The sequence below is a fragment of the Harpia harpyja genome, chromosome 6 (genome assembly GCF_026419915.1).
Source record: "Harpia harpyja isolate bHarHar1 chromosome 6, bHarHar1 primary haplotype, whole genome shotgun sequence".
NCBI lineage: Eukaryota > Metazoa > Chordata > Aves > Accipitriformes > Accipitridae > Harpia > Harpia harpyja.
In genome coordinates, this window is record NC_068945.1 from 60115814 (window position 1) to 60132593 (window position 16780).

Below are 16780 nucleotides of genomic sequence, written 5' to 3' on the forward strand. Positions count from 1 at the left end.
GTAAAACCACTGAGAAGGTCTCCAAGTTGGTCAACAAAATATGAAACTTGTTCTTTTAGAAGAAAAATAACCACTTCAAAGGATAAATGGATCATGAAGTGCTTTTTAAGTGCTGTATACTACATACAGCTATATGGGTACAAAGGTAGAGAAAAAAAAAAGCTACCTGCTGCTGTCAGTATTTATAATAATTATCCAGGAAGCTGTTGCTGTTTGTACACTTGAAGTGAAAAGGACAGAAAGAACTACTGCATCCAAGTTTACTGACTCTGGGCTGCAATACCACTTACCTTACTACGTAGGGAGGCTGGAGGAGGAAACACACGCACACCCCCACACCTGCTTAAAATTCTGATATACTTAACCTAGTTACATAGTAAAAGATAACACATTAGAGACGACTGCTGAGTTGCAGCAGCCAAGTGTGGCGAATGGCACATAAAAGCGGAGCGCTCTTTCTCTGCCAGGGGAGGTGGAGGACCTGCTGCAGATACCCAACGGCACTGCCCAGGTGCAGCATCCTTACCAGAGAAACAGGGCTGGAGCGATCCTGCTCTCTTCTCTTCTGCTTCTGCCCCTCTTCCTGCAGGGGCTGCGATTGCCCTTTATACCTTCCCATCTCCTTTGTGCTTTCATGCTTTACGGGGTGTTTCACATGCAATGCATATATGTTCTTTGTTTTCTCTGCTGTGTCTGAGACGAGTTCTGCCTAGCTCTCAGGACTGCATTGCTTTAGTGAGCAGTAATATAGCAGCTGTGATTTCTGCTATTCCCCAAGAACAAATGGTATTACCCTATACTTGTACTGTCAGTTCCTCTGCTATCAACCTCATCTTGGGGTGGTGGTATAGACCAGGTGAAGGATTGAAAGCTGATAAACAGGTACTATTTTACAGTAACAGACCTGTTTGTGTTCATTAAAAGTATCATTTTTGTTGCCTTTGAGATGGAAAAAATTTCCAACTTTACAGAGAGATTATTTTCATCCATGAAAGAGGTGCAGGAATGAACTAAGAAACACATCCGTCAGAAATCAAGCAACAAATTTAGATGAATATTATATACTAGATATTGTCATAATAGGCAATTTGTTATATATACTGTATTTGAGGGACGACTTACTAGAAGTGGTGTAGTGCTAGAAACAGGATTAGCAGCCAGATCAAAATCAACATGTAACCAAGTAAGTTTAGGGTGGAAGAGATTTACTGTTGAGACATCAAAATACCAGGTGTGAATGAGTCATGAACTCCTCAAATCTCAGGACTGAATCACGGCTCAGTAAATACCATGTGCTTTCTTCACACAAATAAAACAGTAAGAATCCCTCAGCTTATGAGCCAAAATGGAACAATTGATAAACTCCTTTGACGAAAGCTTGGTTTCCATAGAGAGATGAAGTAATTCATCAAGATAGCTTTTGCTGGCATTTATTACTGAGCAAAAGTGTTTTTTTAATGTGAAATAATATGTTTCATCAGAGTAGTTGGTTTAGCTGGAAAAATTAGGCAAACATTTGTGCATCAAAGCCCTTCTTCAGGTTTAAGATAGGCTTGGCACATTTTAAGGCTAAGCAGAAATTGAAAACATTTGTTTAGGGCCTGGGGAGACAGGTATCGGTAAGGTCATCTCTGAGAGAAAAAGTGTTTGATGATTGTGGAGTAGATTGTATATTCTCAGAAGAAAAGGGCAGGGGGGCAGGGAAGGAGAGGTACAGAAATAAATATGATAAGGTAGTTATCTTCTGGATGGAGGAGAGAGACATAACTTATATAACAATTTAGTAGAAGGGAAGAAGGTAACAGTATGTCCTAAAAGCGATACCACCACTGAGTTTGCTTTTTGTGTATCTGGTAGAATGATGAATCTTAGTTCCCCAAGATCACTGAAAAAATATGATTTGCCTGTTTCCACTGAAGATAAAGTCTTAGAGATCAGAAATAGAATTATTTTTCTTTTTTAGAAATATTAATCTGTGTTATATAGGCTTTTACAGATGTTTTGGAGTGCTCATCCAAATATGAAAGGGACTGTGATGTTGTATACACTATTTGATAACTGACTATGACTGACACAGCACTTGTCTCCAGAAATTACTGCTAGACATTCATTCTGCAGTACATACAAAACTCGCACAGGCTAACACTGATAGACACTGAGGGAAGTACAGGAACACTGCATCATGGAAGAAGTCCTGTTCAATCTCCTACCACAGGACTTAAAAATTTGAAATAATACATGGAGAACAGTGATCATCGTAGTGTTGCCTCTGCCAATCTGCAATGTTTAGAAATGAGCTGGACCTCCACCACTACAGCTGTGGGGAGGTGTGAAAGTTGCAGTGCCTGGGACAAAGAAGAGGAATCTAGATGCTTACTCACACATGAATCAAGCTCCAGAAGTGTCCACCCATTATTGATTCAGATGAAGATGGTGTTACACTAAAAATCTTGTTTGTGGGCAAAGGGGAAGCACACCACATAATTATAGGAAGCCAGGAATTTATTGCTAGTGTAATCAAAATCTTAAGAGTTTAATCATTATTAGCTCAGCTCTAATTGTTAAAGAGAAACAATAATACAGTTAGTACACACGATAAAGTCTCAGTAATAGCAATAAAACAGTTAAAATTGCTATACACGCATTTAGTTTCTACCCCTTTCCCGGTGTTATGCTTATCCTTCCCCTGCTCCTCTGGTTCCTGAGGCTGGCAGCTTCCTTCTGGTAGTGGTAGGTGGTGAGTTGTCAGCATCTGGAGTCCTTTGTCAGTAGGAATGACATGATGTTCATGTCAATGGTTTCTTCTTCCTCATGCTAGGATCTATGTGAGCCGTATTGGGAGCCTTGTGCCAGACACTGTATTGAAGGAGATGGTGATCTTGAGCAGGCTACGCCACCTGCTTGGCCTTGCCTTTATCTAACAGTACAGCAAGGAAGTTCTCATGAGAATATCCTTGAGGAATAGAGTTGTTTTCTTATAAGGAAATTATATAATAGCTCAGATGACCAAAAGGGAGAGCATGTCTCCATGGATAGGATTAGCTCTGCTCTGTGCAGCATGCTGGGGACCAATCCATCCAGGCTCCATCTGATGTTGTATGAAAGCAGGCTGCCCAGCATCTGAAAGGATTTACTCCCTGTCTATATTCCTCTTCTTATTCTGTCTTATTAAAGCAGTTAGCTTATTAAGCTATTTGTTGTCAGGCCTTATTGAGATCCTGCACTGGCTCACTCTCACATCACCCATGAGGTGCAGAACATGGGCCCATTTCTAAATGTTTACTAACGTGCATTTTTACCTTCCTCTGTCTTCATTGGTCTGCACCTCCATGTTACATCCGAATTCACTATATGCCGTGACCTTTGCGTATGTTAGACACAAAATGCTAGATTCGTTTGTTCTCCTTGTTACCCCTAAAACCAGTTTTGTGCACCTCCAAACTCACCATTGGTGAGTTAAAACAAAGTTGCAGGTCTAGAGTAGTTCAGACAAAGTAAGCCAGACAAGCCTCAATTATGAGGCCTTGAAACTCAGTACAAAGCTTTAATGAGCTTTAATACTGCCTTTAAGTATTTCTAGCAATTTTTCATTAAAGAAGACAATTATCACTCTTTTATCAGTGCAAAAATTTTTGACCAGTAAGGCTTATTACGCATAAATATGGTTCTTGTCAGTTGTGAGAATAGCATCATTAATGGTAATTATCACTTCTAAGCTGACAGGAAATTTGTAATATCTAAAAGAAGTCCGTGAATAGATTATCTTCAAGATATTTGGATACTCAGGTCTGTCAATAGCTTAGATTTCTCACTTGGGTCACTGGCTAAAAATTCTGAAAGAAGAAACCATGGTAGTTTGTAGGAAATGGAATAAAATACATAATAAATTTATCAAAGATAGATAAATAACTTCTGGCTGGTGCCACTGGGAGATTATGGGCTACACTGGACAGTAGCTTCTAGTAATGGGCAGCATCACAGAAGGAAATATTAAACCTGGAATAAGCTGTATGTACAATTTCAGTTGAATCAACTGTTAGAGTTTTGGTAGGGAAAAGAGGTTCATGGTTATGCTTTGAGTTTATAAGTAGTATAGGTAGGCTGTGCTGTACCCAGCTTGGGTTTCTACATGGATCATCAAACATATGCTGGAGTAGACAACTTGGGATCTGTCTTGAAAGGGTCCCTCGGGCACCTGCTAAAAAGGCAGCCAGATCCTGTAAATAACCTGACCTCAGGCAGGACTTGGGTTACCACGTGGATATTCAGGGCTGCACCCTTGCCGTGCTCCAGCACTTCAGGCGGCTCCCATGGCTGAGCTTAAACAGGTTTGGCTGCCAAACTAGGTCTCAGTTTCAGGAATGCGGTTTGATCAGTCCAGTAAGATCCTTTCACGACCAAATAACTTATCCTAGAAAATTCTCCATTCTAATCAACAAACCTGTAGCAAATCAAAAAAAGTTTAGATGTTAGTTGCCTGAAGAATATTTACAGCTCTGCTAAGTTATGGAAGTAACAGAACTGATGTCAGCTAAATTTCTCCTTTTTTGTGTCACGTCCTTGTCTAAGAATCTGGCAAATGGCAATACCTTTTGCTAGTTTTTATTTCTGCCTTGTATCAGCTCAAGTTCTGTAAAATACAACTAAGCAGGGTGTTTGGGTTGTTTTAAGGTTAAAATGTTCCAAAATGAACAATAAAATGAAAGGCGTGAGGAAGGTGCAGAGCATGTGCAATTCACACGGGCCATTCTTATTCGGTGCAAAATGCTAGTTTGAGAGGAAAGGAGGTTCTGGCATGGCCCCAAGCCTCCCAAAGCAGTCATGTTTTCTCTGGGAGTTTTACAGACCCCAATTCATCCTGAAAACAAGCGTGCTGCTTTATGTATCATTCCAAAGTATCTGTCTGGTTCTTTCACTATTAGTTCGTAAGAGCTAGCAGTATTTTGATCAAGCTTCTACCTGTAGAAGTCTTACAAGTTTCAATATATGAAATATAAAAATTAAACAGAACCACACTTACTGAAGTAAACTAAGGTAAAGAACAGACCAAGCCAAGGAAATCAAACTCTGGGTTATGTACTGGACTTAACTATTCATGTGAGTAGTTTCCTATACAGAAAACAAACAGGCAAGCAAGCAGGCAAGCAAACTCCCCAAACCAGAGAAATTTAAGAAGCCTCCAAACTGAAGGCTTAATACTGTATAGGTAGATTTTTCTCTTTATTTTACATGTTTAAGGTTTAAAGTTTCTGTACAGCAGTGTTAAAAAGAAAATCTGTATTTCTTTTCTGCTTTCCTGTTGAATGAAACACAAATCCACGTTTTCTGGAGTTATGGCACCATCTCCTGGCAAGATGGAGTGTTTGCCCGTAATTGATAGAACGTATTGTGAATTGAATCAAAAAAGATCTCGGTGGTTACGCCGAACTTTCCAGCTCCAGTTCATTTCAATTACCAGAACTCCCCACTGCTTGTGGTACATTAATCGGGGCTGGGGGAGCAGGTCCATACTATTTGCAGCATTTTACCAAAGGAAAAATTAAAACAGAAATGGAAATATGAATGAATTTTTGGAGAGACTCAGAAAGCAGTTGTACCTTGGTATGTGTGCAGAGAGACGCATCCTCTTACTTGCAGTGTGTACAATGTTATGGCGGAACTTCACTCTGAAAAGGCACAGACTTTTTTCCCCTTTGCTGCCTTCTCCCTTCACAACAGCATGGGCGAGTCAAATCCACATCCGACAGCTGATGACTAGGTTAGAAAATCAGTACGGAGGTTAGAAAGTGTGTGTTACCACACAAACAGGATGTCATAAATTTTTCCACAATACTTACTGCTTTGCTTCATGCTTCAGGTTCAACAGAGCCCTCAGAACACACCAGACACAACCGTCCAAGGTCCCTTCTGGCAAAAATCATCCTTTGATCCTATGGATTCTTCAATGGTATGATTCTACCGACTTTTATTAAAAACATTAGTGACATAATTTAATTGCTTATAGATTGGGGAAAAATATTACAGGTGAAAGAAGAAACACATAAACACAAAGAAACTGATGAGTTTCTGGTCTCTGATTAATGATTTTTTTGACATAGAGATTAATGACAATGTTCTGTCACATCTTACAGATGCTACCAGTACTCTGTTAGCATAGTGTTACTGCTTTTGAAATTGTAGAAATTATATAATTAAACCAAACTAAAACTGCAGAGCACCAGGATGAGTATTCAAATGGAAAAAGCTATTAAACAACAGTTTTCCAAGGAAAATGTTGGATGCTGCATTTGTTTGGTTATTTAAAAATGTACATGATCATATGGATAAAATTGCCTTGGTAGAAGAGACAAGCTAATATTAGGTCTCTTGCATTCCTAATTTCTGTGATCTCTAATATGACTCATTTACATCAATAACTTTAATTTTGTGCAAGCTGAACTGAAAGAAGATATAGGATAATTTTATTAACATATGTTAAAAGAGAGCTCTTGGTAGATGTAGTAATTTATGAACGGGGCATGATGTTCTCTCATCCATGTGTCCAAATGAAAATGTAGCAGCATTGACCTGAGATACCTAAAGCTTCTTTCAGCACTCTCGTATTGACTCTTTGGGCATTTTCCCACATGGCTTATTTTGCAATGCAAAAAGAATGGGTGAATTTTCTTACTAAAATGCTAAAATCTTGTTCAGTAATTAGCTCTTTATGAATATTTCTGTTTATTAATACCTTCGCTGTACAGAAAATTCTAGAATTTAAATTTTAAAATGTTGGCCTGTAATTACTTGTATATTTATAGGTGAAAAAATAATTTACAATTCACAAATTTATGTGGAGGGTTTTTTTCTGTTTGTCTCTATACCTAAGCATTTTAAAAGCTGTTCTGAGCAGCAAGACCACAACAAGACCTCCTGTTACCTTTTTGGATTGTCTGAGTTATGAGGAGTACTGTTCACTTGTTTGAATTGCCCCTTCTCTCCAGAGCTGGTAAAGCATGAGCAATTCTTTTTAACATACACACCACACTGTAAACTTTCTTGGATAGATACACTCTCTTTATCCTGTTTTTTGTAGTCATGATCCATGATGGAGATTGATAGAAGCCAGCATCATTAAAAAAAGAAAACAAGACAAATTACTTTTGATTGAAAATAAAAATGTTTAGTTAGCTTGTAAGACAATGTTTCAACTTCTAATTGTTTCTGACTTCTGAGAGGAGATGGGCTTCTAAGCTGGTAAATTGGTCAATGAGATTTACTTTTTCACTCTGCAATTAAAGATAAAAATTTTATAAAATTCCTTCTGCAGAATCACACTTATTCAGCAGTACCTGATGGTGGGAACAGGAATATATTCCAATATATAGATCTATCTATATACAGATACATTCCAAATACTTCTTTGTCTGAAATCAGGTGGAAACATCAGTAAAGCAGTGTTGAAAAATATGTCCTTAAACAAGTTGATCTTTCTTTCCGTAATGGATTTTCATTTATGTCTTTGAGACTGGTTTGCTAATATTCAAGTAGTGGTATACATAAAATTGCAATTTAAAATGTTTATTGGTACAATACCTGTAGCTTAAAAATAGGGTGTCTGATTCTGAACTTTACTCACATTACTTTTAGCATAGATGGAGTATGGGAAAGGTGGCAGATGGACACACAAGTTTAATTATGTTTTAATTTCTCTGGCCCTACTCTGAACAAGAAATAGTGTCTTATTGAAGACACCAGCCATTCACCCTCTTCTGGCAAACCCCCAGATAAGAGAGCATCCTGTTCTAGCAGACAAGTCCTCAGACAATTTCTCAACATACTTGTATTTAAGTATCATCATCAAAACTATTAAAAATGCTTTTTCATTTGATGTGCAGAAATGTGTATGACTGTGACAGCATTAATAAGTAGATAATGTTGTCATTTTTAATTTTTAAAAGGTACACTTTTCCGATGATTTTCTAAAGCCTCTTCCTAGCCTGCCAAAAATGACACTTTGTATGCAAATGCTTCATTAAAAAAAAAGTTTCAGTGGCAGTTCAGCAGGTTTCATGGTTAGTTTTTGCATCATTATTTTCAGCTGCACAGCCTGGGACTTCTAAAGGAGAGCCCTACATGCCCCATAAGACTGAAATTTTGTCACATCATCACTGCTGAGTGGCTTGGACTGTCCGCAACATGCCAAGCTTGTAAAAATGAACATTATGGGCTAGCACAGGACCTCAGAAATACATTCAAGAAATTTGTGTTTTGATTACATATTTTTTATGTTAAGTCCATGCCTCAGAATTCTTGGTCTAAAGAATTACTTGCTCATTTTTAATGAAGAAACACATTTTGAACTTTTAGAGGGTTAGATCCACTCACAGAATTTGCTGCTTTCTAAAGCCAAGACTTTCTCAGCACTGATGTGGCTAAGAGAATATTTGTAAAGATGTGTTTCCATGTAACATTTTATTCAGGCAAAAATACAATTTTACATTTCTGTTTAATTTTTTCCTTAGAACTAAGGTCCAGACTCATCAGATAGGGTAGCTTCTCCCCCTGAAATCTACTGGAAGTTACAAAACTTGCTATCTATGTATAGCTAGCCTAAATGCCTGATGAGTAAACCTGAGGGCAATGCTGCTGTCGCGAGTGCCATCTGCTGCTTACTTTAAAATCAGCACCCTTTAAATGTCAGGAAAAAAAATTCCAATGTGAAGCTTAAACTTCTGAGTTTCACAGATCCTAATAAAAGATGTAAGAATTGCAGCTTACAACTGGTCTTCATTCTAAATAAGATATAAAAATTATTTAACTGGATTCTTCTGGGTAGTTACATCACTGTTAATAACATTTAAAGTATGTGGAAATTAATAGAAGTGTCTGCACAAAGCGATTTTCCATAAAACAGATGTTTATTTTTAGTTTATAGTTTCAGAAAAGCTTTTTTTCCCGCTAACTTTATCACCATGTTTATATAAGATATAGTCATACTGTCTTTATCTTCAGCTGATGTCTTCTAAATAAAAATGATAGCATATATTTGTGGGGAGTGCTCCAGATTTATGTAGCCCCTGGGTTTTCTTCCACAGAAAGTGTACTCACTCATTTATTCCTTAGTCTCATATCTCTAGGCTGTTGCCTAGTCAGCATTCTTCATATTCTTTTGAAGTTTGAAACAAGATTCTTGAAGACTGGCTGAAATGTTTCTGATACTGGAAATGTATCACAGATCCAAGGCTATCATTAAAAAGTAATATTAAAATTCAGAACACCAGGGAATCTTTGTAATAATTAATGCCTTTTCTACAAATAAAAATGGCCATTTAAAATTGTTTTTATTATTGCTGTTCTGGTTAACACAGAATGAGATCAGCAACTTCTGCACAAAACCTGAAGTTTCCATACTCTCACTTCACTTTTACTCTCATCTATAAACATGTGAAAAAGTATATTCTTCAAAAATCTATGCTTACAACTATTGAAGTGGTTTTTTTAAAAGCCCAGACTGTATCTGTATATGGTTCCTTGCAAGGGTAACTGCTTAACAGTGTGAATACACACAAATAAAACAGAAATGTCAATAGATACTCAAGCATATCACTTTTGCAAACACCTTTCTGGGTGGCTAATACTTCCTAACACGAGGTCAGTTGGGCTGGACTGACAAGGATATATTTAATGAGCACTTTTTCTCTTAACAAGCAAGATCCCACTTTTTGTTAAAGCCTCATTAATCTACAACATAAATTTTTAAAGTCAGGGTTAACATTTGATTCTAACAAACCAAATATTGTATTATTAAATTTTTAAGAAGATTAGTTCCAATATCGCTCTGGATTTTGAGCAATGTTGTGAGTGCCATAGCCTCTGCTGTCCTGTGAGGTTTGAAGTAAGTGCTGTAGCTCACGTGCCCAGTTCTGGTGGCTGGTGAGGAGAAGCGTTATGGGCACTACCGCATTGAGTTACGTCCACCGAGGCACTTCAGCCACTGTTACTGGCTTCTGCCTTTAATCATCAAACTTGGGTGTCTAGTGCACAGGCTCTGTACGTTACATATTGAGATGGACTCTGCAAAGGGTGATTGAGAACAATCTATTTAAACTCCTGGTCCTGTTAGACCTTTAGCTTTAAAGTGTAATAATTTAAATAAGAATGACTGGGCAATCTAGCAAACCACGTGTCAGCAAATTTTTGCTTTAGGAGTGCAGACAATCTTCCAGACTCATATCGGTGATTTCTGTGCAGCCTGAGCTCACCCCAGCTCCCAGAAAGATGTTCAAGCCCAGTGATTTCTTGTCCAGCCCATGTGTAAGGGCCCTGAGCCCACCTTCATCCCTGTGGGAGGTCTGACCAGGCTGCTGGGGCTCAGGGCAGCACAGGGTAAGGGCTGGCTGAAGTTAGTAAAGAAGAAAAACCTGTTTTCAAGACTGTGACAAGAAACAGGTAGAAAAGAGGAATATGAACCATGATCATTCACACTTCACATGAATGCCTAGTTGTTGTTGAATGCACGACAATATCAACTCCTTTACCTTTCTCAGTCCACCATAGATGTCTAAGTCCAGCAAAAAGTTTTTAAATTCTAGTCTTGAGAAAGATAAAGTGCCGCCCTCCAGCCTGGAGTTTAGTGCCTGAATCTTTGAAACGTAAGAACTGTTCTTTGATAATAAAGAGCTACAGTGTTAAAGAAAAAGTAATAGTGGGGTTTTTTTAATTTGGAAAACATGAGACAACTTTTTTTTTTAAGTTTTTAAAGAATTTTTTATTTTATAGCTCTTCATATTGATCCACACAGACCTTGACTGGGCTCTAGGATTCTCTAACGAATGCTTGTAGACGTGAAGTGTATCACAGCCATTAAAACAAAGATTAAATTTTTTGTGTAATTGGAAAATGGCCTGAATCCACTAGAGACTTGTAATTACTGACTAGATTTAATTCCAAGGCAAATGGGTCACTGGTACTGTGTTTTTTCCTGTCTATAAGCAGAGGCCTGAAGAATATAAGTGTAGTATGACATCAGGGGTCCTAAGGTCATGAATACAAATCTCATCTGCTGTACTGCCTCTCACTGAAGTCATGCAGCCTTGAGAGCTGGGCAAACCCGTCTCAGACACAGCAGAGAAAACAAAGAACATATATGCATTGCATGTGAAACACCCCGTAAAGCATGAAAGCACAAAGGAGATGGGAAGGTATAAAGGGCAATCGCAGCCCCTGCAGGAAGAGGGGCAGAAGCAGAAGAGAAGAGAGCAGGATCGCTCCAGCCCTGTTTCTCTGGTAAGGATGCTGCACCTGGGCAGTGCCGTTGGGTATCTGCAGCAGGTCCTCCACCTCCCCTGGCAGAGAAAGAGCGCTCCGCTTTTATGTGCCATTCGCCACACTTGGCTGCTGCAACTCAGCAGTCGTCTCTAATGTGTTATCTTTTACTATGTAACTAGGTTAAGTATATCAGAATTTTAAGCAGGTGTGGGGGTGTGGGGGTGTGTGTGTTTTCTGCTTCAACCTCCCCACACAGTAAGGTGATTGATAGCACAGTGCTGAATCAGAGCAAACTTGCATGCATCACATCTTAAAAGAAGCCAGGTGGCACTGGCAAAAATGCTGCTGCTTGGTGGTGTTACTTGGTGTTGCTATAGCAAGAGTGTTTTTCAGAGCGTCAGAAAAAATAAAAAATACTGGTGAATTATTTTCACTTGCTGCATTCGCATCTGTCAGTGATATTAAATACACAGAACTGAAGGCATCAGTTTAAACCTTTTGCTTCTTGATGCTCTTTTCCCAAATGCTGATTACCTTAAAACAAACAAACAAAATTATATGGAACATGTTTTACAGAGACTCTTTACTTCTTCTATTTGGAACATGCAAAAAGATTTGCCCATAAAAATTTTTCAAGGTAACTCAGTGATACGAGGAAATATTTTTCCCACAGGCATCAAACTTCATAATATTGTTGCATTGCTTCTTCATTAACACTACAATCAAATATTTTTCTCTGTTTCTCTTGGCTTTTTTGTTGGCCTATATACCAACAACTACTTCATTATTTAGCTGATGATATTATGTGATTAAACCTTGCCTTTGAGAGCTTATTATAATGATTAATATTGCCCTTTGGAGTTTCTGTGTAGGTACATTGTTTTACTATGCTCTCAGACGTTTACTCTTTGTGTTGATCATACCAAGACATAGAAACTAAGGTTAATGATATCAAAATACCTAGTTTCACCCTCACTGAGACTTTTGAGAAGCCTCATGGTATCAGAAAAACACGGTCTGTAAAATCATGTTGAACTTAAAGATCTTAATAAGCATCATGGTAAGAATGCGAAAAGAGCTCTTACTCCAAACAAAAGTTTTACTCAAGAAAATCTTGTCTTATGTAATTTGGAAGCCTTTTTATTGATTTCAATAAGCTTTTCATGTATTCAGGGTATTTTTTTTTTTTCCTAGCACATCATTAAGAAAGCACAGACTTGCTTTTCTATTCTAATTTAAATCTCTATGTAAATGTTGCTGTGCTGCACATCACCAGACATGGCTCTTTCAGGAATTTAAGTCACGTTTCCTTGGCATGCATGCACTGCCTACTCTTTAGAAAAATTCTTAGTAATTCTGCAATGTATTTCTTCCTGGGAATACTGATTCCAGGATTGTCAGTATTCAAAGATTTTGTTTTAAACTGTATTTGAAAAATAAAATTGTTTAAAGAAATTGGCTGTTTATTTGTTTTTGTGTTTCTGAGCTTTTAGAGTGCATGCTTTGCATGTTTTCTGCCTCTTTACTACACTATGTGATTTGAAATATGCTAAAAATAATTGAAAGAAGTTGCCTATCAGAGAAAGCCTGGCCTTTCAGCAAAACAACAAAAGAGAGATTCATTTCAGATAGCTTTAGATGTTACCCCAAGGCCCTGAATAGCTCAGATGAATCCATTTTGTGTGAGTGGTGTTAAACAAACACAGTCTGGAGCTCTGGATTCTTTTCCAAAAGCAACATCGTACATATCATATAGTATCAACTTGTCTGTCGTGAACAAAGGATTTCAGACTATGCACAGGATTTATTTTCATTAAACCACATCACTCTCGTCTGCTTACCAGGCACTATTGTTGCTTCTAAAATTGTAGTGTTCCCTTGGCTTGCAATTTCATGATGATAGTTAAGACTTCCAAAGTGGGATTTATTTTACCTAAATTTAAATACCTACAATGCAGGCCTTTGAGGATGTGTGGCTCTTCTATGCTTGACTATAGAGTTAATATAAGCTAAAGAGGTGAGGAACCATCATCATATGCCAATGGGACACAAGGAGTGAACTAGGTGACAGGTTCCCTTCTGTGTGACATACACCAGCACTAGAAAGAAGAAACTCTCTGTGGAGCAACAGTGCACAAACACCAGTATTAACTGAACAAAGATGACATGAAGTGAACTTTGGTAGGAAAGCTGTTGAAAAGTGTGCATGCCTGCATCCCTCTATCTATAATAGAATAATGAAAAGAAAAATAATACTAAATTCTACTGTGCCCTGAAGTCACGCTAGATGAGATTGAGAACAGAATCAACAGTCCTAACAAATTGAGTCTTAGCTTTCAAGTAGCTAATTTTTATTTTTTTATTCCATCTTCTGAATGCCTAGGATGAAGCAAGAATTAAGTGCCCCCAGGTTGTAAAAGCTCCTCCGAACTCTCAAAGCCATTGATGAAAATGAGCCTGTTATTACCATTGTCAATTAGAGGAGAGACTGCAGCTCTGAGCAGTTACCAAATGTGTTCAGCCCAAATCTGCTTCAAAGACAGCATGCAAGCTCCAGGCACTTGCTGTCAGCATGAATGCTTACTGCTCTTTAGTTGGAGTTTCCTTTCTGGCCTCCTCTCTTTAGACATAAAAAAATTATTCCAGGTTTTATTAATTTGATTTTCAGAACACAGCGTTGAAATGAGATTTTCTTTTATTTCATTTCCTCTTAGAGGAAGGGACTGAATAAGGCTTATCATTTACAAAAGAAAGACAAGAAAGTCGTGGTAACTTGAAGACCTTTGGAAAGAAACTTGTAGCTCTCTTGTACCTCAGCTCCTCCACCTGTGAAAGAAAAGGAATAACACTTCCCTACTTTCTCTAGATTGTGTGGATGAAAAAGCTTGTGAATTTTTATAGTAATCTTTATTGTTCTTGGTAAGTCTTGAAATGTAACTGGCTGAAAAATCAGCAATCCTCTTGTGTTCTCACTAGGATGCAGACATTTCTTAGCATTATCAGGACTTGCTTTTAAATGGCCTGTTTCATGAGCAAAAAAAAAAGTCTAAAAGTATCAGATTTTGATTCCTCTGTGTTTTGAAATGCCAGTCACGGAAAATTAATTTTGAGTTAGATATGGAAATAGCTATTGGGTATAGATGCCCAATCCCCATTCTCTAACACCTTTATCTCCTCAATATTTGTTCTGGCATTTTAAATACACTTCATGGAAGGTATCTTATGCTTTCCTGTTTTGTATTTATTGCATTCCTTTCAGCTATTCTTCATAGATAATAATTATTGTTTAATTAGTATTTGGAGCAGGACTTCAAATCTTTGTGTATTAACAGTACTCTGTCATTTTCTGATGCTGAATGGGAGATGTCGGGGTCATTATAGCTCCTACTTGTAGAATTAGCAGGGAGTGTTTGTTCAAAATCCTCTGTGAATCCCTTAAATCCTCAATTTAATAGAATTTTTCATGTTCGTATGATGAATTGGCGACCCAAACTATTAAACAAAACCACTACTGTTTTTTATTCTTAAGCATACGCACATGCAATAAGCTCAGAAATTAATTTAATAATGAATTATAATATTTCCAATGATTAATTAGAAATAAATTAATCAAGGACTTTCTGTGAATAAGAGCAGGTAGAATCACAATCCAGTGAACAGACCACTTTTAGAAAAATCTGGAGAACTGAACATCCTTCCAGTGGCTGTGCTAGTCATTGCTTAAATATTGTACCTTCTTTAATAAAAAGAGGACTATAGGGGTTTTAGGCCCTGGACTAGTCCTATTCCACTTTCACTGCAATGCTGCAGCTCTTTGTCTACTTGACTTTTGCATCCCACTTGGAGCTGATTGTCCCACTGGTTGTTTCTTTTTGGCACAGAAGCTCCTGAAGCAGGAGAGAAGATGTAGTGCTGTGCAGCAACTTGACTCTCTGTGCCTTTTCCCCACTAAAGTCCTGCACTGCAGCCTGACCCTATCTTGGCACACAGGAAAGCGAATTAGTTTGGGAAAAAAAGAAAATTACGGCCTTTGTATATGAAGGTCAAATACTTCACCAACTAAAATAACTCTGAAATGAAACCTAATTTCTGAGTGTCTCCTGTTCCCTACTGAGTAGGAGGAGTCTTGTGTGTTCCATAGCTATTCCTGGCACCAAGAATATGGTGAGAAGACTAGTCAAAGAAGAATTTTTGTTTTGACTTCATATGTCAAGAAAGCAATGGACTAAATGCACAGGGAAATAGGGCAGCCGTGTTTAAGACTAAATTACACTGTGCAGTAGTTCACAGCAGACCTGTCTAACACCTGTTCTAGCATCCTTTTTATTCAAACATTTTTGCATTAATAATCCTGTTGAAGCTGGGTCACTTAGCAGCCAGGCAGCAAAGAGGCAAAGTTCCCAGTAGGAACAGAAATATGTAGGCTAGTAGTTCCACCACCCAACCCACCAGCATTCAGCCCTTTGAGTTTGCGATTTTCATTTATTTTTCTTGTTTGTGGATCCATGCCAGGCTAAAGGGAAGGAGGGGACTTGCAGTAATAGTAGTTCTCTTGAATATTTTTGTGGTTTTAGATTACATGCCCTTTGAGGTTTTTTAAATGGCACCTGCAATTTTTGGATGGCCCCTAGTTGTGATGTCTTCTAAGGACTGTTGTACTGTATTTTTTTTTCCAAATACAATGTGATATTCAGTGAGAATCAGTTCCACACAGAATATGGGCTGGAGTGTCGACTTGAAGTTGTACGTACCTTTTTGTTATTAGCATATCCCTCAACACAGCTCTGACATATCAAGTGACACACAGACTGCTCTCAATAGCTGATTTTGGCAGAGTTACTTGTTTTGAGACACTTAAGCATGAACCAGTCCATTCCAGGTGGCCTACATGGAAAAGGGTGAACCCTGTCACTGTTTTTTTTTTTACAAATACTATTTTGCATGTTGGCATAGCTGGGGAGCCGTAACTTCTGCTAGACCTCAACCGCTTAGTGGTCCATGGGAAGAAAGCCCTTGCGGAGATCTCCCAAAGCACATGGGGATTCATGGTCAGGACAATATGCCTGGAGACCTGGGTTCCTGGAGACAGTTTTAACAATTTAAAAGTATAAGTTCTTATGTCCAGACGTGCTTGAGTTACTAATATAAGAGAAACCAAAGTGTGTTGAGTCGACAAATCTGTAAAACCTGTAAGAAGAGAGGCCCCAAGAACAAAGTCCTGAAGGGAGAGTGCACTGAAGTGAGGACAGAATACAGCAGCAAGCGTCCCTCATATGTGACTTCTTTGGAAGAGATAGGAGTAAGTTAGACCTATTTTGGTTTAAAAAACAATAATAAAAAATGCAGCACCCACCTGCTCAAGCAGTTGTAGCAGCAGTGGGTGACAGGTAGCTGCAGTGCCAGACGATGCTGCGAGGGGCAGCGCGGCTCCGCACTTGCGGCAATTGGAAGCCTGGGGCTCTTCTCACGCTGTGAACTTGGTGACTGTTTGGTGTTTGATTCCAGTATCTGAGAACTGAGGGACCTGTCC